Source organism: Lissotriton vulgaris, chromosome 1_1 (assembly GCF_964263255.1).
Source record: "Lissotriton vulgaris chromosome 1_1, aLisVul1.2, whole genome shotgun sequence".
NCBI classification, from domain to species: Eukaryota; Metazoa; Chordata; class Amphibia; order Caudata; family Salamandridae; genus Lissotriton; species Lissotriton vulgaris.
The window spans coordinates 1,733,929,272-1,733,954,272 of record NC_141685.1 but is presented as its reverse complement, the minus strand read 5'-3'; the positions used below and the strand labels follow the sequence as shown (position 1 = coordinate 1,733,954,272).

The following is a 25,001-nucleotide window of genomic DNA, read 5'->3' as shown; positions in this document are numbered from 1 at the left end:
GTGTCAATGGGGGGTATCAGGGTGTACAAAAACCCACGTCATGTGAACTAAATTAGTATGCAGTGTACCACACAATGCTTGTGGCTCTACGTATCAGCAGAAGTGTACAAAGGTTATATAACAATCATCCCTTAACCCAAGGTATTCAGACATTAATAATCATAATCAGTACTCGCTTACTCACACAAGAGTGCATTGAACAGGCAATGACACTGAAACAAACGGATCACTGAAAAAATATTGAATACAAAAATAAAGACAAAAAAAATATTGAAGTAAAAATATAGAAAGACAAAATATTGAAATCCTATCTACAAACTGGTAAGTACAAAAATATCGAATAAATATATATACTTAATAAAAATATCAAATGTATTAAAATAACTTTAAAATAATTAAAAATTAATTAAATGATAACTAAAGTTAATTAAAACATACTTAAAAATACTTAAATAACGTAAACATTATTAAATAATTCAATTAAGTTAAAAAAATAAAAATACAACTTGACTTTTTAACACATATATATATATATTAACTAAAAATATACAATATTTTTACTGTAGCATAGCAAGAGGTTAAACTTTACTATTACCACTCCAGCAACTGCAACAGTAGGGTAAACATTGGATAGCGTAGGGGTAAAAATTACTATTCCCACTCCAGAGAGTGCAACAGTAGGGAAAGCGTTGGATAGCGTAGGGGTAAAAATGACTATTCCCACTCCAGCGAGTGCAACAGTAAGGAAAGCGTTGGATAGCGTAGGGGTACAAATTACTATTCCCACTCCAGAGGGTGCAACAGTAGGGATAGCGTTGGATAGCGTAGGGGTAAAACTTACTATTTCCACTCTAAAGGGTGCAACAGTAGAGAAAGTGTTGGATAGCGTAGGGGCACAAATTACTATTCCCACTCCAGATGGTGCAACAGTAGGGAAAGCATTGGATAGCGTAGGGCTAAAAATTACTATTCCCACTCCAGAGGGTGCAACAGTAGGGAAAGCGTTGGATAGCCTAGGCGTAAAAATTACTATTCCCACTTCAGAGGGTGCAACAGTAGGGAAAGCGTTGGATAGCGTAGGGGTAAAAATTACTATTCCCACTCCAGAGGGTGCAACAGTAGTGAAAGCGTTGGATAGCGTAGGGGTAAAAATTACTATTCCCACTCCAGTGAGTGCAACAGTAGGGAAAGCGTTGGATAGCGTAGGGTTAAAAATTACTATTCCCACTCCAGTGAGTGCAACAGTAGGGAAAGCGTTGGAAAGCGTAGGGGTAAAATTTACTATTCCCACTCCAGAGAGGGCAACAGTAGGGAAAGCGTTGGATAGCGTAGGGGTAGAAATTCCTATTCCCACTCCAGTGAGTGCAACAGTAGGGAAAGCGTTGGATAGCGTAGGGGTAAAAATTACTATTCCCACTCTAGTGAGCTTAACAGTAGAGAAAGTAAATATTTAATATATTAATAAATATAAATTAAATATCAATACCAATAAAAAATTAATTAAAAGTAAATACCAACTTAATACAACATAATAATTAATCAATTAAAAAATATATTAATTATTAAAATTCATTAACTATTAATACAAATTAATTACCAATTTACAATTAATGAATTAAAAAATTACATTTTATTACCAATTAATTCAAAATAAATACCAATAAATAAATAAAACCATTTAATTAATTAATAATAATAATAATAATACCGATATTTATATAGCGCGAACAGCTACCTCGCAAGGAGGTGTCCCGGCGCTGAGTAATCATTTTTCCAGGTAGAAATGGGCGGTGAAAGGGGAGAGAGTGTTTAGTTATTCTGGGAAAAGAGCCAGGTCTTTAGCTGCCTCTTAAAACTGGCTTCCGTTGGAGCCAGTTGGATGTTGGCCGGTAGGGCGTTCCAGAGTGTCGCCGTGCAGACAGAGAAAGATTTGCCTCCGAGTCTGGCTCTCTTGGCGCGGGGGATGGAGAGCTGGTTTCGTGAGTTAGAGCGCAAGCATCTCTCCTGATAGTATCTGGGGAGTCTAAGCTTTAAATAGGAGGGACAGGTCCCCTTTTGGGCTCTAAACGCCAGAGTTAGAGCTTTAAACTTGATTCTGCAGGCTACAGGGAGCCAATGCAGATCGCGCAAGTACGGAGAGACATGCTGTTTAAAAGGGATGTTTTTTAGCAGTCTCGCAGCCGCATTCTGCACGATCTGCAGTCGTTGCACCAGATATTTGGGTAGGCCAAGGTAGAGGCCGTTTGCGTAGTCCAGTCTGGAAGTGACTGTGGCATGGACCACCGTCTTGCGACAGTCTTCAGGCAGAAGGGACAGAAATTTGCGAAGGTTTCTTAGTTTATGGAGACAGCACGCAGAAACCTGCTGAATATGTGAAGAAAAGGAGAGACTCTCATCCCATCTTACTCCCAGATTTTTCGCATTGGTGCTGGGTAGAGGAGGGATACCCATTTCGGAGGGCCACCACAGGCTTGGGGGGGGCCGAGTATGTTTGCCAAAGAAGATGACCTCCGTCTTGCTCGCATTCAATTTGAGTTTGTTTGCATTCATCCATTTGGCAACATCTCGCAAGCATCCCTTCATATTGCTGAAGGCTGCCTCTGAAGCATCCGAGAAGGGGAAAATTAGTTGTGTGTCGTCGGCGTATGAAATCGCCTTGACACCCCAATTAGCAATAAGGGAAAAGAGGGGAGCCAGATAAATATTAAAAAGTAGTGGACTGAGGGCCGAGCCCTGAGGGACACCACACCAGAGGGGTTTAGGTTTTGAGGAAAGGGGGCCCAAGGCTACTTTCTGGGTACGATCCGTGAGATAGGACCGTAGCCAGCCCAGAGCCTTATCTTCCAGGCCTGTGTTTTTTAGCCTTGACAGTAGCATCTCATGATCCACAGTATCGAAAGCGGCAGATAGATCCAGGAGCACCAACATAGCCGATGCTCCTGAATCTAAAGACCACCTGATCGATTCAGCCACTTCTATCAGAGCGGTCTCAGTGCTAAAGCCCGCCCTGAAACCCGACTGGGTTTCATGTAGTGTGTCTCTTTCTTCTATGAACCTGTTCAGTTGGCACTGTATCAGTTTTTCAAACATTTTGCCAGGGGCTGCTAACAGGGAGATTGGCCGGAGATTGCTCAGATCATCCGGGGCACCGTTTGGTTTCTTTTTTAAAGGCAGGAGTGTGGCATGTTTCCAGCAATCGGGGAATAGACCAGTTTTGATAGATGTATTCCAGATATGTAGCAATGAAGTGGCAATTGAGTCCGACATCATTTTCCAGAGCTTGGGCGGGCATGGGTCATCAGGAGCCCCTGATTTACATTTTTGTAGTTCCCTTTTGGCCTCGGCAAGGGAAATAGGATAGAATTGAGCTAAGGCGGGGAGGGAAGCCACATTATCATTTGTGTCGGACATGATTGTGGGCTCGGGACTGGTGAAGGTGTCGTAGACTTTCTCGATCTTTTTATCAAAAAAGACCGAGATGTCCTCGCAGAGTTTCTCCGACGGAGTCACTTCAGTTTCAATTGCCCGAGGTTTAAAAAAGGATTGAACAATTTTAAAAACTTCCTTGCTGGATTGTTCAGCTTGCTGAATGGAGGTCGCAAAGAACAATTGTTTTGCTTTTTTTTATGGATTTGTGGAAAACACGCAGGGCTTCTTTATAGCAGATTTTTGCTGATGTGGAATAGTTTATCCGCCAGAGACGCTCTAGTTTTTTGCAATGACTTTTTTCAGCCAATAGCTCAGTCGAGAACCATGGGGCCGAAGGGGATTCTCTGCGTGATGTAGCGATTTTTGCAGGCGCGATAGTATCCAGTGTATTCCCTATCCAGAGATTTAGAGCCACAGCGTCCGAGTTCACATCTGATGACAGAGTTGGAGTAGTAGCTGAGAGAGCAGGACAGAGAGTCTCTGCTGATATGTTAGCCCAGTTTCTGCGAACATAGGATCGTCTCCCTTTTGTCTGGTGGTGGGAGGGGAGGGAAAAAGAAAAAGGGATTAAGAAGTGATCCGTCCAAAGCAGTGGTTGTGCGGTTTTGGCTGAACAGTCTGGGATATTGGAGAATATCAGGTCCAACGTGTGGCCTGCCTTATGCGTTGGTTCCGCGATAATTTGGAATAGGTTCGCCGCTTCCAGTGTAGAAATAAGTTGGGTGGCTAGGGGGCAGTCTGGACTGTCAATGTGAACATTAAAATCGCCAACTGCAATAAAATGGGGGTGAACTATTGAGCTTTGGACTATAAGGTCCATAAGTTCGGCGGTATAGTAGGTAAGGCAATCCGGGGGGCCGATATTAAATAACTTCCCACCCTATTCTCCCATAAACCCACAACCCGCTACGGAAAATAAATTAATTAAATTCACATAATTATCAATTAATCCATTACTAAAAATTAATTACCAATTAAGAATTAATTAATTACCAATTAAAAATTAATTAACAATTTTTCTAAACAAATACCAATATATAAATTATAATATTCAATTAATTACAATTAAAATACTTCCCACCCTATTCCCCTATAAACCCACAACCCGCTACAGAAAATAAATTATTAAAATTCACATAATTATCAATTAAAACAAATGAATTACCAATTAAGAATTAATTAATTACCAATTAAAAAGTAATTAACAATTTATTCAAAATAAATACATTTACAAATACAATTAATTATAATTAAATTACTTCCCACCCTATTCCCCTATAAACCCACAACCCTCTACAGAATTAAATTACGCAAAAATTAAATAACAAAATTCATTACTTAAAATAAATTACAAAAAAATATACACTTTTCACACATATACCAACATACAAAAAACGTTAAAAAATTTGATATTATTAAAAATTCGATAAATTTAATAACCTATATTATATACTTCAATAATTTGCCTTTCTATATTTATAAAAATCCATATTACATTACTTACCTTAAAAACGATATTTTTGATGACTATTTCTGTCTATTCGATATTTTGTACATTCTATATTTTGAAGTCAATATTTGTGTAATTTGATATTTTTACTCGATATTTTGTCTCTATACCAAACAAACATTACTAGACCACAAAATAACAACAGCGTAAGCCATCTACTCTGTGAAAAAATTGTAGTGTCACCTTTTAAACATAATTAGTGATGCAGCTCCATTAGCACAAAGACAAATAATAACACAAGTGTCACAAAACAAATATGCTATGCACATTGATGTCATAAGCTTACATCTGGAAAGCAGCTCGACCTAGAGAATAAAATGTGGCTCACATACAGAATGGAACATGCTGTAATTAACTAAACCAAAAACCCAATTTAACACAGAATGTCGTGTGTGTGAAAAATAAAAACATATTACTGGCTAGAGTGAGCGACATAATCTCACAAGCAAAAACAATGTTAAAGAAAGCAGAAGAATTCAAGCTTATCATTTAGACCTTTTGGTATGAGAGTGTCCAAAAATTGAATCCAATACGTTTCACTTTGAAACAAATATTTGGACATATCCCTATCAACCTGTAACGTCACCACTTCTAAAATGGTAAATCAAAGTTGAGCTATCGTGTGACGGTATTCATGTCAGTGAGCCGCAAGTGGTGAACTGGTGGTTTTGGTTCTTATATGACTCTTGTGCTCGGTGATGCGTGTACATAAAGACCTTTCAGTTTACCCACGTAGTACATTCCACACGGGCAACAAAATCATGTAAATGAAAAAATGACTGTTACAATCTGCGGTGAAGTTCAATCTAATGCTTTTGCTAGACCAGGGATGAGATATACAATCTCCGACCAGCACATTGTTGCAGTGCGAACAGTTGAAACATTTACGCATGCCCTTGTGTACCACTTTAGCGTTAGATTCAGAATTAGCAAGAAGTTCTCTCAGGTTGTGTGACCTCTTGTAGGCAAAAATAGGAGGCTCCAAAAAAGTGTTTCGAAAGTCTGGTTTGGACTGTAATAATTCCCATTGTTTCACAATCACATGTTTAATGGCTGAAGATGAGGTGGAGTCGGTGGGCACAAACACTTCTCGCTTGGATGGTTCCTTGGTCTGTTTCTTCAACAAAGTCTCTCTTTGTAGATCCCGAACGCGTCTTGAGACTTCATCAACGATTCCTACAGGGTATCCAGGGGCCCACATTTTTTGTTTCGATTAATTCATGGAATTTTCAAATATTGTCATGTCAAAAGTGATTTGTTTAATCCGAAGAAACTGTGAATAGGGAAGATGCCGTTTGAGAGATGGTGGGTGAAAACTGGAATATAACAATGAGTTATTGTGGTCAGTCGATTTCTTGAACATGGAAGTCTTAATCTTTGTTCCATCCACATCAATATTGACGTCCAGATAAGAAATATGTTGTCGGTCCATGTTGTGAGTAAACTGTATCCTTGGATGCCTTGTACTCAGTAGTTTCAAATTCTCTTCAAGATCACCCTGAGTGCCCTGCCATACAATAAGTATGTAATCTATATATCTTCTGTAAAGAATCAGAGGATCGGTCCACTTCATGTCTGATAGGATGTGCATTAATTCAAACTGCATCATGAAAATATCTGCATAGCTGGGCGCTCTAGAAAAACCCATAGAGGTCCCATTAGTCTGGAGGAAATATCTGTGTTTCCATTTGAAGTAGCTGTGAAACAATGAAAATTGCAATAGCTCCAGTAAAAACACTTTATTCGCTTGCATCTCATCCTGTCGCAGGAGAGCCCACTCTACTGCTTCGATTCCCTCTGAGTGTGGAATGGACGTGTACAAGGCTGTGACGTCTATTGAACATAGCCAGATTTCTGTCATCTCAGGTAATACAATCTCCTGTAATAGTCATACCAGCCTGTACAATGGTCTGTAAAAACGTGTCTAAGTAGTGTCCCAAAGAATCATGTAATGAACCACAACCTGATACGATAGGCCTCAGTGGTGAGTCTCTCAAACACTTGTGTATTTTAGGGAGCATATAAATTGAGAGCCGTTGTGGATATTGTGTAAAAAGAAATTCCAATGTCTTGTCACTAATCCATGCCATTTCTTTCACATTTGTCAAGATGTTCATGAGAATACCTTGAAACTTCTCTGTAGGATCCTGTGGTAGTGGTAAGTAGGTAGCTTCATCAAGCAACGTGGTTTCCACCTTAGTTTCATAAAAACAACAATCCATAACAACCAGAGCTCCTCCCTTGTCTGCTGGAGAAAAAATCAATGGGGTGTCCCTTTTAAGAGATTCAAGGGCCACTTTATCAGATTTAGACATGTTCTGGTGTTTGACAGAAGACACGGACAGTTACAATAAATCCTTCTTGACAAGAGTCTCAAAAGAATTAATGACATTGTGGGATATGGGTGAAATAAAAGTACTTTTGGGTTTAAATTCTTGATAATCCAAAGCTTCTTGTTCCCTATGACTACTACTACAAGATTTGAAAAAAGTAGCGTAAACGCAATTTTCTAGTACATTTGTAGAGAGCAATTTCAGTCTCAAGAGGTTTAGTGTGAAAAGTTGGCACAAACGAGGTTCCCTTGTCCAGCACAGCCACCAGGGCTTGCGTCAGTGAATTTGAAGAAATATTGATCACAGTGTTTCTTTTGTCCCCTGCCTGTCCCGGCTGGCTTTACTAAATCTGTGGGCTCTACGGGTTTTTCTCTTTTGGTCTGAACCGTTGCTGAACCTGTTGGTGGGTTGTTGACGGCGGGGCTGGTGTCTAAAAAAGAAACCTTGAGGGTAGACGTAGTACCTGGGATCACATTACTTGTTGCAGAAGCAGCAGCAGCATGGGAAGGAACAGGTGCACAAGTGAGTTGAGTGTCACTGATAGATACTAGACTCTCTTCTGAGGATGTGGTTCCAGGTTGTTTGAAGTTCCGTTTCTGCGCATAAACCCTATGCCCAGGAGTATACTTCATCAAGTTTATAGTCGATGGTGTCCCTCCTAAACTTGCGCCCTTTCCCTTCATGAATTTCCTTACCATATGCGTACAATTTGGTGTTGATCTCCTTCAAAGTAGACTCCCAATTGTCTGATTCCATACGTTGAAAAGGAGTTTCTTGAAGTTCTTGTATCTCCTGTTCCAAACCCACGAGTACCAAAGACAGCTCTTCAACGATAAGTAGCATCAGATCAAGGGAGCACTTATTTAATACAGCATGCCACATGTCCATAAATCTTTTGTTCATTTTGAACATCATAGGTTTAATGGCCAAACACAGCCCCCTAGGTATCCTGCTGGCTTTATGGTATTGAATTAACGTGGTGCATGCAACCGTGGTACCATTGAGTTGGGTAATAATGAACATCTGTTATTCAGCGCCAAGAGACCTCTGGGTGAACGTGCGCTTTACAAATACACGTTATGTTATGTTATGTCCCTTCGCATAAGGTATTCAAGCTGTCGAAGTTGTTGGGTGACTGGCCTGTGAGCAGTGCCAATTGTCCGTACCTCACGGATAAGACCATAGATGTCTTGTGCTTCCGAGGAAGAGTATACCTTAGTGGAAGTGTTGTTGTCTGTTAAGTGTAAAATTTCTTCAAAAGACATAGGGCCCCATTAGGATGGCGGGCGGATTGCCCCCGCCAGGCTGGCGGTAGCCACCGCCAGCCTGGCGGGGGAAATCCACCCGCCATCCTTCCCAGTATTCCCCCCCGCCATATTAGAATGGCGGGTGGGACCACGGCGGAGCAAAACACCGCCCGCCACGTTTCCGCTCCGGTCGCCTTGCGGCCGGGGCGGAAAACGAGTAACATGCAGGCGGTGTCTGTCAGACACCGCCCGCATCATTACAATGGGCATTTTACAATGCCTTTCCGTGGCGGCATTGCCGCCATGTAAAGGCATGCGGTGTTCACTCTGGGGGCCCCATGTGGGCCCCCAGAGTGAAGGCCAAAGGGGGGTGGCACACGGGGGGTACCTGTGGTACCCCCCTGCATTTACATAATCAAAGCGGTAGGCACCGCACGGTGCCTGCCGCTTTGATTATGTAAATGCTGCACAGCATTTTTAGTATTGTGGCGGGCGGAGCACAGAGCTCCGCCCGCCACAATACTAAAAATACAGGATGTGCCCGCCACAGTGGCGGGCACATCCTAATGCTGCGTGCGGGACCCCCGCCTTTAGGGCGGGCGGTCCCGATGTCCGATAGGATGGCGGGCGGGCAAAGCGCACCCGCCATCCTAATGGGGCCCATAGTGTGGTGCAATGTTAGCTGTGTCGGGCTGAAAACATTTCAAATATAAAATGTAGTAACAGCTGGTTTGCACCAAAAACGAACAAATGAAACAACCAAATCATCAATAACAACAACAGTATTCAATTTGGTGTGCACCCAAAGAGGATGTACAGCCCACCCCCTGCTTGGGAAAGTGAGCATTTTGATGCTCGGGCTTTGTCTGCCTGCGACATGTCTTCTAATTCACAACTTGGTGCTTGGGGGAAGCCACATCTGTGGATTCCTGATAGAGGGCCATAAATTAGGGGTTCACTAGAAACTGCGGACCTCTGACTCTCAGGGACCTTTCTAGGACAGTTAAGTGGGGGTGGAATTGGCACCTGCATTCCAAAGGGCAGGGTCTTGGCCCCACTAAAGATTGTAATCAAATCTCCCGGGGCAGGATGGCAGATAGAACAACATTTAGAGAGGGCCTGTGCATTTCAAAGGTGGCCTGTTGAACTGAGTGTGTCTTCAAAGGCCATGGTGGGTAGAACAACTGGGACTTCGGCCTCCGAGAGTAGAGGCACTTTTGGATTTGGCTTTAGGAGGAAAACTAGGCTGAACAGTGGAACCCCATAAGCATCTGCACCTGACCTGCTATCCCTAAATAATATAAATGGTGTGGAGTTATCCAGAACAGTGTGCACACTGAAAACACACCCACTACTACAGTGTGATCCCCATACAGGAATATAGCAATTTTTTCACATTAGCACAGGTGCACCACATAACACATTGGACTATGAATTTATATAAAGTACATGTCCAGAAGTTATTCTTCAACAAATGTCTTCCTTTATTCAGTGTAGTCTTTAAAAATAAATCAGGAATATTGGGATGCATCCGACGTGTTTCATCCTTGTCATAAGGACTTCTTCAGGGCTCTTGAGTCAATCAGACATAAAAATACATTCATAAATATATGTACATATACAACAAACGACAACAACTAACGTATCAACACTATTTACAATTGTTTTCTTAATTCGGATGAATAGTAATTCGTGATTTACCATTATAGTGTTTCAATCAAGCATCTTCACTGTAAATCGATTTATTAACATGCGAGGACTGAAAGAAAGGTAAGATGTGAACTGAAAAGTTGAAGGAGAGTTTTATTTTATATGGTGAAATACAAGGGGCGAGCCACACTATCCTCTTCCAGGAAAGACAGAGGAGAGCCCGAATCATGATGGCACGTTTACATGAAATACAACCGTGATACACCCAAAATTAAGGGAGGCGGTGAAACAGAGAAAAAAAAAAGATTTGTCTGTGAAACACCCAAAGTTGTAGAGGAGCAGTGTTAAGGGGGAGCAAGAGAAATAGTATTTCAGTTACACAGGTGAACCCAGCCTGTCGTTTTACCTACCAAATGGGACTTCACCACTAAGTCTCTTAGGGCCAGATGTAGGTAATCATATTTTACCGACTCATTAATACCGAATTTTACCGATTCGGTATTTATGAATCGGTAAAATTGAAGGAGGGAGATTTAGGTAAATTCGGTAATTGAATTACCAAATCTGTAAAAATCGGTATTTACCGACTCGGTAAATACCGATTCGGTAATGCCCATTGATTCCTATGGGCCTTGAAGCCCATAGGAATCAATGGGCATTACAGAATCGGTATTTACCGATTCGGTAAATACCGAATCCTGCAAGGGTGCAGGGGGTGTCACTTTGACACCCTCTAGCACCCCAAATACAGGCATATGTGCCATGTGGCACACAGACATACCCTAAGGGCATGTCTGTCTGTCACATGGCATAGGTGTGCATGCACACATGTGCATGCACACCTGGATTCAGTATTTTACCACCCAATTGGATTGGGTGGTAAAATACCGAATCTGTAAGGCCTTTGGGACTCAGAAGAGTCCCACCTACATCTGGCAGTTACCGAATCGGTAAATTTACCGAATTGGTAAAATTGGCCCCCTACATCAGAAATACCCATTTACCGTTCGGTAAATGGCCTCCTACATCTGGCCCTTAGTGTCCAGGTCATCTATCAGTCAAATAAACGATGCCTCCAAATTTCTATCCGTCTAAATTGAAAAAGATAATCGAGTATAAAGAGAGAGATCCCCAGTTTTCAAGGTGATAACTATTCCACAAAGTATTCACAAAAGAAAAAGGGGCCTATACTTACTAAATATCAAACGTATTCATTGCCATAAGTTGAAGCAATGCAAGAGTAAGGAAGTAGGTCTCTCCCAAACTTAATCCCGAATATGGGAGATAAGTGGTGGGCAATAATAATTGCACAATATTCGACCTGGGCAAGGAGAGAACAAATTGACATATAATTTACGTATTAGCCTTATGTATTACGAATAAGTATAGACCTACTATTAATTCAAGATAACTAGATTGACACTACTGGCATAGGTCCCGACTAAAAGACAACAGCAATGAAGTGATTTCCGTAATGGTCTTGCCTATTGCAACAGTGAGGAGGTCTAATATTAAAAAATAGTAACTAGGTAAACACAAGCGCCAGGTCATATTTCAAGAACAACAATAATAGAATGATAGTGGGTTCCAAGAACTTAGTCATGTGGTAATGGGTGACAATGCTCAGACTGACTAACATGTGAGGGTTCATCGTCTCCCCGCGGGCAATCTCTGAGAGTATGTTACCTTTAGGGTGGGAGATAATCCAATATAAAGCCGATATGCTAGTGGGTGACGTGGACGCAGTATTTATTTAACCGTTATCGCGTATCCAAGCTAATGTATTTTAAGCACCAGCATGGGTCTAAGCGTACCTTAAAAGCGCACAATCCAATAAAAAGCGGATATGCTAGTAGGTAATGTGGACACTGTACTTATTTAACCCTTAATGCATATCCAAGCTGATGTATTTAGGCAACAGCATAGGTCTGAGCGTATCTTATACAAATGTAGCGTTCCCGACACACACTCCTAGCAAGCCCAAATTAAGAACACCAGAGACCCTAATAGACGCAGCGTTTCTCATAACCGATCTCTACCCTTAATCTAAAAACCAACAGCGGTCCTAGCCAATACATGCAGTTCCATTAAATAACTCACCAAAATAAGTCGTGACGATCCTCACCACCCGAAGACTAGCACCGTCTGAACACAGTTTGGCCTAGTGGGTTATTATACCCATGCTAATTCGCTTTAATCACGAACAGCTGTGGCCCCCCCAAAAAGTTTTAATAATACGCAGTGCCATACCGCCGCCATCTTGTAGTGTTTGCGGAAGAACGGATATATATATATATACAGGTTACCGATATCAAACAATGTATTTACCAAAGGTCTCAGACCTAGAATGTAAAATAAAATATGGAGAATAACATAGATATATTAGAGTTTCAACCAGAGTATTTCTAAATGTGAAATATTGCTACATAGTGTTTCTAATATTCTGCTGCTCTTAATAAACCGTTCCTCTTAATTAACCATTCCCGTATTTTATGCCAAAGTGATACGATCAGTGAGATCTAGATGTGACATGTTATTGATTTCCCCCACAACATACATTCCGTATTCCTGAGATAGTATAGTACAATTCAACACAACGCAGGACTAGAATGTCCATATATCTACGTCATTTTACTAGGTTGTTTGTAGCCGCCATCTTGGAAAGGGGTGTTCAGGATTATGTAAACTACAAAGACGGTCTCAGTGACAAACTATAACATTAGTAAGATGATACAACGTGGCAAGTGGTAGATGGAATGAGACTATTGAAAATACCCAAGATTAAAAAGGAGTTGGTGTATAATATATTATTAATGGTTAGATACCGGCCGCACTCTTGTAATGGATTCTACTTAATAACAATCCATTATCCAAAGATGCTGCAATAGATCTGGCAAGTGAATATGCTGAGGGTCGCGTGAAACTTAAATCATACAAGAAAAGAAAGGAAGCAAAAAGAGGAAAAAACAAGAGCAAGAGATAGATAAGCAGGGCTATCACAGACAGCTGCAGTAACCTGTACATGAGAAGACGTCTTTAATGCTAAGCCGGATTTGGAACCATATTATGCTGGGACAATGACATGAGGAATCATTAGAGCAGGAGAAACTGCAACTGGACTATCCGCAGACAAGTGGTGGCTTGGAGCTTCAAAAAGGGAGCGATCACATGGCGGATTTTGCCTGGACATTGCTGGACTGCAGCTAAGTGCCAACTGTCGTGGCTTGGTTCTCGAAGTACTCTCCCAGGGCTGGTGAGCTGGCCTCCCGTCCACAAGATCCCAGGGACACAAAGGATCTCACTGTCCCTCTCTCTGAACCCACACCACAGGGTGCTTTGTTTTGGAAAAGACTGTGACGAGCCCGAGGTGTTTTGTGTGCCATGTATGGAATATGTAACTGACTGTCGGGGTCTACGGCAGGTCACACCCTGCTTGAGGAGAAAGCAGTTCTCCAGACTTGGGAGCATGCCAGCTTCCTGGGTCACAACTTTCTGTCCACGGGACGATATTGATCCCACACTCGTGCAGGTGCCGTCGCACCCCATGGGATCTAATCTAGATGGACGAAGCTAAGTAACTTTCCATGTGGTTCTGACTGTCTAGTCAACAGGGCGCCAGCTGGGGCAACGTGCATCATTGGCTGGTGTAGTTGAAGACTTAGGGGGTGGGTCATGAGGCATAGTCAAAGAACTGTGACTGTTTAACCTTCCTGCTAATAGGAAAGTCTGACAACTGCATATATCTGTGAAATGTATATACAATGTGTGTTTCATTTTCATTTCAATAGAGAAATTTGACAATTGTATATAACTATAGAGTGTTTATACAATGTGTATCTAGTTTTGATTTGAGTGGAGTCTATTTGTAGCGTATGCAGTGTGTTGCAAGGGAGGGGGTATTGTGCCAATACTTAATGCTCGAGCCCTGATGATAAGCCCGACTACTCGGTGCCCAGCTACCAGAGGGTGAGCACAGGTTTTGGACAAGTGTATCGTACTCATCCTATTTGGAATGGTGCAGCCTGACTGGCTTCGATCAGTCTTAGCCAACCCGAAACTGCTGGGTTTAACAGTTCCCATGCGTGTGGTCCTGTAACACCTTATACTTATTACAAATGTAGTTACAATAAAGGTTAAGTTCTAATGAGAATCGCATTGTGCTCCCAATGTGCTCCCAATAGTTGAGATTTGGGAAAGCATTAACTACACTAACGCAGCATGGAAATGAAACACCAGGTAATGAGAGAACAACATTGCCTTTCAAAACATTGTTTACAAAATATCTTATTATACGCTGAATGCACAGTGTGGAAAGGACAGAAAGATGACTGCATGCAAGAATAAGATGGCGACAGGCAGTAGCAACCATTCGGAAGTTGAGGCATATGTTATCCAAGGTGAAAATAAACAACTTCTCAGTGGAATCTTTCAAATTCATTATGTTAACCACATTGTGTTAATACAATTATTCATTTTTCATCAAACTCGCTATAGCAATATATATCAGTCTGTGGTACTTTTTGGCTCAAAGGACTCCTGTGTGCCTTGAATAAACAGGTAAAAGGATTCCTGGGGAAGGCTGCATGTGATAGATACACTTGATGTCTCTAATAATACAGAAATGGGCAGCAGATTCAATCATACCACCTACCACCTATGAGCGTGCTATTACTTAGATAATCTGCATGATAGTGGCACTTAATTGCGAAGTTGACTGTTCTAGAAACAAGATTCAAAACAGCACTTCAAATACAGTCAAGGGATTGACCTAAAAAGGAGTTTCAGATTAGAAATGTGGAAAATCATGACAGGTTCTTAAAATGTAAAGTGCAAAACAAAAAATAGAAAAGGGCAAATGCAGCAGCAATCTCATTAATTTAGTAAAGACACATGGAAATCAATTGCCATAAAGGCTCTCAAATACAAGAATAAGGAAAATCAAGAAAAATATACTAAGTCATAGCAAATCAATTGAAAATCAGGCAGCACCATTAGAGGCTCCAGAGAGAATCTGGCTTACCCTCGTAGTCAGTAGGGTATATAGTCAATTTCAGCAGAAAAAAGATGAAAACTGCTAAGTCAGCATCGCGTGAGCAAAAGTATCATAATTTCAAGAAATTACATAGCAATATTCTAAACTATTATTCAACCCTACCAGCCCTGGCAAGTACCAAGCATCAGGGGTTAGACTAACACATTTTTTTATAGCGCAAACTTGACCCGAAGGTATCGGGTATCAGAGGGCATTACATAGCATTAGTTGCGTTAAATGGGGACACATTCATTTGTGTTAGGCATTGGGAGATGAAGTGATTTGCCCAGAATCACAGGATGTTCAGCATCATTGCCGAGACTCGAACCCGGTACTCCAGATTCGACCGCCCTAGCCGTTACGCCAACTCCTCTCCCCAATTTCTCTCACATTTTAGTGTAGTGGTCCGCATCACCGCACTAAGGGCCTAATTACGATGCTGGTCTGACCGCCCGTCCGACCACCGCTGCCATGGTCCGATTCTGAACGTCAAGGCTGGGAAAGCTCCGTCAACCATATTATGATGCATTCGAAGTCTCATCATTGACGGTGCCCGGTTCCCCAGACATGTTGCTGCAAGTGGGTACAAAAGCACAGGAAACTTGTGCAGTTGGGCACATATGCCTGACACATGTGGGGTCATGCCTTGGGCTCCATGTACCCCATTGCTGGAGTGTGGCGATATGTGCACAGTCCAGTTAATGGGGATACATGTCACATGAGGACTTACCTTGATTCAGCAACCCACGGTACTGTCTCCTTCGGGGTGCAGCTTCTGAGTAGTGGATCCATGCCTGAGTCCGTCGGGGAGAAGGGGAATTGGCTGAGTATTCACACCTTTTCCTTCGTTTCCAACGACTCGAGGCAGCCAGTCGGACCACCACGCTCAGGTCGTCGGACAACCCACACCGTAATCCGGATGGTGGTCGGAGATCGCTATACAGCTCTATGGATGCAGTTTGTCTCTGACCGCCATCTCGGCAGTTGGAGAAAAGCAGTTGGGGTCGGCGGTCTTTCAGCGGTTAGTCAGAGTACACGATGCATACATCATAATCCAGAGCTCAGGCCTGCTGCTTTGAAAGAGACCTTCAACGGTCCAACCGACTCCGACAGGACTACGGAATGTGGTCCGACTGGCATCGTAATCAGGCCCTGAAATACTTAGTCATGCATTATAGCGTCCCTGACACCACCTTAGCTGCAAGGAAGAAGCTGTGATGTTGGAGCAGCTGTATTAGTAACATGAGCTGTGCACTGCTGGTAAAGTGTTGTGCACACAGTGTTGCCAACACACTAGCCTGCCTATGGTGCTGCCCTTAGTCTCAGTGTCTTCACTCACATATACTGAGTGCTGAACACAAATGGCACCAGGCTCCAGCCTAACTCAGCTCTGCGGCCACAGGTACCATGTGACATGAACCACACTCTCTCACAACATTCTCCCTATGAGCAATGAGTGGTGTGTCTACCCAAGCTGAGTGATTATCTATTCGGGGGGCGCCTTAGTTTGTTGTATCGCGCACTGCACCGTTAGTGTGTCCACAATAACAAGAAGTCAGTGATTGGATTATTGGCCAATTGACCTGGAAACTGCTGGGAAAAACTATTTTGTGCTATGGCTCACCCGTCACAGGCAGAGATAGTGGGGCTGGTGGTGCCTCTCAGTCCATGCGTCGCCCCCGGCCTCATTGTGGTAGCACTGCCTGGATGTAAGAACTATGGGCCTGATTACGATGGCGGTGGGGCCAGCACCTTCAGGCCATCTGTGGTAGTCCCACTGCCATCAGCCCCTACAGGTCTGCCCGCTGCATTACAATGGTGGCTGGAGAGACCGTCTGCCACATACCCAAGGGACTGCAATCCCTACAATAGTGGCGGTGCCTGAGCAGGCATTGCAGGGATTTCAATGACATTTTCCGCCAGTTGTTTCATAGCGTTTAACTTGTCATGAAAAGGCAGGTGGAAAGTGACTTTGGGCCCTGTAGCAGGCCCCCCTTACCCTCCGATATGAGCCCTGGGGGGCACCCATGGGGCCCCACTGACCATCCCAGCACCATGTGGCAGGCACCATATGGTGCCTGCCATATAGTGCAGGGATGTTTACAATCATGCCTCCGGGCATTGAAGCTTGTACTGCAGACCTTTTATCAGGCAGCAGCACAAGCCTTAATGATACGAGGCATGTTTCCAACAGTCTCCATGGCGGTCGAATCGTAATCTGCATGGTGAGACCACCGACTCCATGTCAGCCAGTCTAATTTCTGACAGGATGGTGGTCAGACGCTCGTTCGACTGCCATCATAATCAGGCCCTTTTGCATGAAGTGTTGTTGGTGGAGAGGGACTAATCAGCACTAGGATATTACCACCCTTGTCTGAAAAAATTTCGGATGTCCCAAACGTCAAACGTTCATGAATGCATTTTAATTACAGCTGGTCCGCACACATTCCTTTCAGCTGCAGGAACTGACCCACACTTAATATCTAAAAGACATGTTTGCTGTAGACTCCAGCACAGTATCTCAAACGCCTGAATAAAGAATTAAAGAAAACTTCAAAGAATAAAAGTATCGGCTTCTCTGCACTATTATGCGCTTCTAGAGCTAGAGTGTAGGTCGGCATTGGCAGCCCCTCCATGTTTCACTACATGACACATGTAAGCTTGCCCTAGTAACATCATTCAACCAATGTTACACGTGGCATTCGCTGGCCCATTGCCAGCCCACAGCACTCGCAAGTATATATTACTGTCAGTTGACACAAGGTCTTAAAACCCACACCCTTGTATTCCTCAGAAATTCACAGCCCGGGTCCACCCTGATTCTACTGCCTGGCGCCATTTGAAGCTCACATAGCCAGGATCCAGTCTGGTCTACTCTGGGTGAGTTATCCCCCCTCGCCGATTTGTATCTCTCTACTTAGCAACCTACACGCCTAACACCCGCCTGTATTAAATCCACAGGCTGCCATCCCCCTCCCCCGTCCTGTCTTGATGAAGACCCAGCGTGACTACCCAATGGAGCACACTAAGGGTTGAAACGTCACTGACTATGCAAGACCCAGATTGACTGAAGCTCTGCACATTAAAAGAAGCATTATTAGCTAACAGAACGATTGGTTCTACATAAGTGTCTGGCCTATATATTTGTGCCCCCCCATGTACATTAGTTTTGTCCAGTCTTCATATATTAAACACTTGTTGAGCACTGAGCACATATGTCACAAGATCACTATGTATGTGTAAATATTACACCCGTTGTTGACAGCCTTGATCTACTACGTATGTAAATACGTAAGAATGATTCAATTCTGACCAAACATAAACAGTAGACACTAACATTGAGTCACATTTTCTTTAATTCTTTAGTCTGGCGTTTGGGATACTGATTTGGAATTTAATTAAGCATGTGACATTAAGTCCTACCATCCTCCAGCCCTTGTTTTGCCGGCATCATGCTGCTAGATCCTTGAGATCTAATCAGCGAAATTTGCTGGTGGTACCCAGGGTGAAGCGAACCCGTATGGGTGGCCGCCAGCTTTCCTTCCATGTAGCCAAGGGCTGGAACAAACGCCCAGATAACATCAGGCTGGAAATGAATCATCTCGTATTCAGGAAGCGACTGAAGACATTGTCTTCTTCTGTCCGTGGTCTTGCAGCGCTGGGATGCCTCAGGGTAGCCATGCGCTATACAAGAGCGTACTCATTCATTCATTCATTCAAGTGCGCTGATAAGTAACCGATACGAACCCGACAAAACCACTTTTTGTTTTACCAATGTATTCCCAAGTTCTGAGGGACACAGGGTCACCCCATTTGTGTTAAACCGTAGACCCTGCACAGTCATGCAGTGTGTAGCAGGATTGGCACGTTTTATTTCAAGAAACAATTATTTCCCCAGTTGAAAGGATCTCACACTCGTGCAAAATTCTAAACTCATGGCTGAACACTCACCAGTCATGGACTGGCTGAAAGGAAGAGCCCTCTCGCAAGACTGTACAATGTTCAAACCAGCAGCCAAAAAGTAAATATCGTCACCAGCACTACTTTGAGGAAACTGAACAGCAGCAGCACTGGGAGTGGGCGGGCTGGTTGGCTGCAGGGTGTGTGTTATAATGTTATAAGTCCAGTAGCGGAGGTGTAGAATAAAGATGAAGGTTTATTGATCATAGTTCTTAGATGGTCTAGAAGTAGATCTGTATTCAATAGATCTATATTCAGCCCCACCAGGAGCAGCCTCCCTGCTGCTCAGCCCATGCTCCAACGGAACCTCCACATCCAGGCATCCTCACATTTCGTTACCTCACCATGCACACCAACATTCCACAGCACATCCACACTGGCTGAGCAGCAAGGACAGAGAAGCAGGAAAGATGCATTATACCCTAAATCAGATACAACTGTGTGATTGCAGGGTTTGAGGCTGGCGGAAGCAGTGAGCTTCTGTCTTGCATTGCCCGAGGTACTTAAAACAACACAGGAGTGTTTTAGACACTGTGATAAATGGTGCATTTTCAGAAAGGAAGCAGATGTTTTCACTTTGCAAGTAGTTATAGCCTAGTAGTTAGTCTAGCCATTACCTGCACTCAACTGTGCCAGGCTGTATGGCCTGACAATGCTGACTGGAGTTGTGCTCTTCTCCATGAGTACTATCAATTCTATACCTTAGCTAAGCATTTCATGAATACCACAACTGATTGAGTTTAAAGTCCTTTGTAGAACAAACAAAAGCTGAGATTTTAGACCTGAATATCCTTTTCATGCTTCCAACAGTGTCACACTTAAGGAATGTTAATGTCACTCATAAGCGTCCTTTAACCTTGGCAATGTCACTTATAAGCAGCTTCAAAACTTGGTAGATATGCTTTAACATCTTAACACCGAGTACCCCTGTAAAGTATGACACTTTAAGATAATAAAGTATAAGTGGTTTAATAAAAAAAGAGCACAGGAGCAAGGTAGGACGCAGCCTACACAGGACTTAATTCCCAGCAACTGACCTGCTGGTTCAGTAACAGAATACAAGCTACAATAGAATGTGGATTGAAGGAAAACATTCCACAACAAGAGAAGAACTACTTAAAGAACTTTCGAAATTGCTGAGGAGACCCTACCTGGGACGCCGTCATCTGCCTTCGCCTCTACAGCTACGACTGCCCGCACCCGCTTCGCAGGTGCCGCTGCGCGGCTTGTGAATTGCCGCCTAGAAACACTGCTTTGGGTCCTTGAGTGTGCCTGGGGTGAGAGGCTCCATCATCATCACAGGGGTGTTGCGCTGCAGGGACTCGCTTTCCCGGGCACCTCTAGTGCCACCCCACAGGTCCAAATAAAAGAAGGTAAAGGAACCCTCCAAGACTCAAACGACAAAACAGGCCAAACCCTAAAAGAAAGGACCATCACAAACCCCCCGCCAGTAAAAAATGTACCTGAAAAAATAAGATCGACTCGATTCCAGACAATCAACCTCCCACCTGAAGCCTTGCCCTTTGTGGTTGTATTGACAGGAGTTCCACCCCTGAAAGAGGGAAAAAGGGAAACACACTTCGAACTAAAAAATAAATGTGTGCAAAGGCTACAGATAAATAGACCTCTACCTCCAAATATCTGTGGCGAAATACTTCAGTAAGAAGAGGGGAGTGGATTGGGAGAGGAATAAAAACAATAGCAGGTGATATAATAACAATTAATTTCAGAGACATTGCTGCAGTGAATTATATATGCAATGCACCCCCCAGTAGATCTCATACACAAATCCACCCTTTACATTTATCATATTTTTACCCGAATATACCCCAAAGACCAATGCAGGCAAATAGAACACCCATGAGTGGGGTTCAGCAGCTAGAACCACGGCATAGACTTCACCAATGGCAAATGCCTTGCCAAGGTATCCCAGCCTATGACCCTTTTCTATCTCAGCATGTGCACTGGAACAGGTTCAGTGCCCTGGAAGAGGTGGACTGACTTGTATTGGAGGAAACCAGTATTTTACATCCCATGAAGAGATTAGAGGAGGAAGGGATTACTGGGATAGGAACTCGTACACCGAGTACCCTAGGACATAGCGATGGTAGGGGGGCTAGTATAAGGAATCTGAAAACAAAAAAAGGGGGAATAAAAACGGCAGAGCAATTAGACCAAAAGATAACCCCCGTTCGAATTAGGCGGAACAGTGAAATTATACTTGAACCCCGCACCAATATAATAACAATAGGGGAAGTCAAGGAAGCGCATCCATTAAGGGAACCAAAAGGGCGTCCCATGGGGGATAACCAGGATAGCCTCCAAATCATATCTTGGAATATTGCAGGACTGGCAGCCAAATATGAATCCCAGGAATGGCGGAAGTATATAAACAACTTCCAAATGATATGCCTGCAAGAGACATGGACGGTTGACCCAAATCTGTATAGCATAGAGGGGTATAAATGCTTTTCTGTCCCGGCCACGAAATCACCATCGGGGAGAGCGATTGGGGGATTAATAATGTATGTAGACCTCCATATTCAAGGGACCTGGTTTAATTATAACTGGGATTCACGAAACATACAAGCGGTAGGGTGTCGCTTTAAAAGGTTCAACCTCCTCTTACTAAATTGGTACAATGCTGTAGGTACGATGGGAAAGGGGACCGTTACAAAAGAACTGGATTCCCGTCTAGACAAACAGGATTTATTAAATAAGACACCAAACCCCCCTAGTACAATACTTATGGGGGATTTTAATTGCCACCTTTGCGAGAATCTAAGACCATTGAATAAGGATTGGTCGCGGTGCACCGTATCAAAAGGCCCACATTTTGCACACACTCTAGAGGGATGGGATTTAGAGAAGCTAACAAAAAGGCACAATTTGGTCCATACTATGGACCTGATAGAGCTACGCAGAAATGGAGACCCTAACCCAACATTCAAAGGCAGAGGCTGCCATTCGTACATTGACTTCATTTTGGTTTCACCTTTCACAGAAAGAATTAAAAAACCTTCACACAGAACAGATATTATAGAAAAGGCAGTGGACCAGGGAAGGAGGATCAAATGGACCAAGATAGATGGAGATAAATTCTATAGAAGATTAATAACAGAAGGGCATAACGCTATAAATACATGCCTTGATCCCAGCATGGGGGGAGCAATGGTGGTCAGTGCATTTGAAGAAATTGCACGTCATGTAGGTAATCTACTAAAGACACCCAAAGGCAGTAAAGTAGCTCTTACCCCACGTTGGTTTGACCTAGACTGTACTAAGGCGCACAAAAACCTTAAACTTAGCCTCAAGTCTCGCCCCAGGGATAACCTTAAAATTGCACAGTACAGATTAGAATACAAAAAGCCCTGACATCCCGTAAAAAGAGCTTACAAATACAAGCGTGGGAGGACTTAAGGGAGGCGGCAGAAAGGGGAGATATTTCGGGATTTTGGAAAGTCATTAATACACCATGTTTCCAGGACCCAGGAGTACCCAAAATAATAAATACCATTTTACCAGAGCAATGCAGACCCATTTCCAGAGCCTCTATAATCATACAGGACAACTAACCCAGGGTGAAGGATCAAGGTTAAATCCAACTACACGATTGGACTTTTCCCTGGCAGAAGTGGAACTGGCAATAGCAGGACTGAGCAAGAACAAAGCACCCGGCCCTGATGGTATACCCCCCGACCTCTACCTGAGCAACATAGATCTGTGGGCTCCACTGCTCACAAGGGTTCTGAACGAGGCAGTGGTGGCAGGGCTACCTCGTTTCTGGTCAACGGCAACCATAGTCCCGATTTACAAAAAAGGGAATTGTGATGACCCGCAATGTTACCGTCCTATATCCCTCATAGACGTGACGGCCAAGGTACTTGGCCGTGTTATTCTAAATCGTTTGCAGGAATAAGCGGAGGAGAACAAGGTCCTGACAGACATACAATATGGGTTCAGGGAGGGCAAATCTACCACCGATCAATGCTTGAATCTCTACCTCCTGACAGCCAAATATACCATCGCTGGCAAGGGGGCTATTTACATGGGGTTCATGGACCTCTCCGCGGCCTTTGACCGTGTAAATAGAGAAAAACTTTGGACCCTATTATTAAACTTAGGAGTGGAACAAAAACTGGTAGACCTCCTAAAAGCCCTACACTGGAACACTTCCCCAACAGTTCGATACAATCAAGAGGGAAGCAGGACTGAGCACTTTTTATGTACGAGTGGAGTGAGGCAGGGCTGCATCTTGGCGCCTTTTCTGTTCTCTATATACATTAATCTCCTGGACAAAGAACTACTCAAATTGCGTGTGGACTCACCCCAAATAGGACACCGGACGGTGCCCGTATTACTCTACGCGGATGACGCGGTGTTGTTAGCCAGAAAACCCTTGGGGCTTCAGAAGCTGATCGATGGCTTTGTCGATTTCATGGCTAAACTTGACCTCTCTGCAAATCTGGAAAAATCTTATGTCATGTCAGCAGGAGTCAAAGAAAAAGGGAAGTTTACCTATAAAATTGGGTCACACAAGATTGGACAGGTTAAGACTTTCTCGTACCTTGGGGTACTGTTCGATGAACAGTTAAACTTTAAACCCATTACGGACAAACACGCAGCGAAACTGGTGGCGTCAGCGGGGGCCATCATGGGTTACGGGAGAAGACTTGGCAGATGGTCTCCAGAGCAAATGCCAAACCTGTATAGATCGATATGTTGTGCCAAGGTCACCTATGGAGCAGAAGTATGGGGTTTTATAGATAAACAATTGCAGCAGATTCAGGTGGAAGAAAACAAGTTCTTTAAAAGAATCTTGAAATTGCCGCAGAGTACCCCGGCCTATATAATCCATGAGGAAGTAGGGGAGCCCTACATTGAAGATCGTATCAAAATTAGACCCCTCCTCGCCTGGATCAAAATCTGGATTAATCCAGAAGCGGACCTCACAAGACAAATCCTAAAAGACTGTTTGAAACGTGACAGAGGGGGCCACATTCCATGGCTGAAGTATGTAAAGGATTCTTTTGAGGCAATCGGCTGCAAAAACTTTTTCACTGCACCAGAATCTTTAAACGGCCAGAATAAAACAATGGTTAAAAAACTTTTTACAGAATGGACACTTACGATCAGGGCCGAGGTGGAAAGGTGTAAGCCTACTGTTTTATCCTACTGCTTATTGACAAAGAAACAAGGAATGAAACCTTACCTCACTGTGATGCATAATGCCCAGGACAGATTCTATATGACCTGGTTTAGACTAAATATGCTACATCATTTACTTGCCGTCCCCTCTGGATTCACTCTAACACTGGAGGCGAAGGGTACCTGCGGCTGCAACGCTAGGTCTCCGCAGGATACCCTTCACTTTGTTCTGCTATGTCCCTTTTATTCTGTTCCCAGACATAAGTTCTTTGTAGGGATCCTGAAAGAAACTAAACTTAGACAAGCAAAAATGGCCCTGAGGTTTCTCCAAGAAGCCTCAGATGCTCGTACGTTGTTTTGTACAGTAAGTTTTATCAGGGTGGCAATGCGGTTAAGGAACACCAGAGAAATAACCGACTGTAATGCTCCTTAAACATAGACCCAAGTATGGAAATTTCCCCTTCTTCTTTGTAAATTAAATGAATTTTAGCTTACTTTTTAAAAAACTCATTTTTAAACTCGTTTTTATATATATATAAAAAAATGTATGTATTGTTTATGTACTTTTATGGTGTCTTTTTAAGTGCCGAATAAAGATTAAAAAAAATAATAATAATAATAATACTTAAAGCAACATGACAACCCCCCAGTATTGCTTCTCCCCTTTTGGAAGCGATTCCAAATTCCCAAAG

General features: G+C 43.1%; 1 protein-coding gene and 1 long non-coding RNA gene across 4 annotated transcripts in view; one reads left to right on the top strand and one right to left on the bottom strand.

The window, feature by feature from the left end:
• The window catches only part of LOC147751123 (uncharacterized), a 426,133-nt gene extending 413,789 nt beyond the window's left edge, over positions 1 to 12,344 (bottom strand). For both annotated transcript variants that reach the window (XR_015295544.1, XR_015295543.1), the window contains exon 1: positions 12,270 to 12,344. This is a non-coding gene — a long non-coding RNA (uncharacterized LOC147751123). The remainder of the gene's footprint in view (positions 1 to 12,269) is intronic.
• Positions 12,345 to 13,230: 886 nt separating this feature from the next.
• NUP107 (nucleoporin 107) overlaps positions 13,231 to 25,001 on the top strand; it is a 590,137-nt gene continuing 578,366 nt past the window's right edge. The window contains exon 1 of one of the 2 annotated variants that reach the window (XM_086919004.1): positions 13,231 to 13,834. The gene's annotated coding sequence lies outside the window, so the exon portion shown is untranslated. The remainder of the gene's footprint in view (positions 13,835 to 25,001) is intronic. The other variant, XM_086919006.1, reaches the window with a different exon arrangement.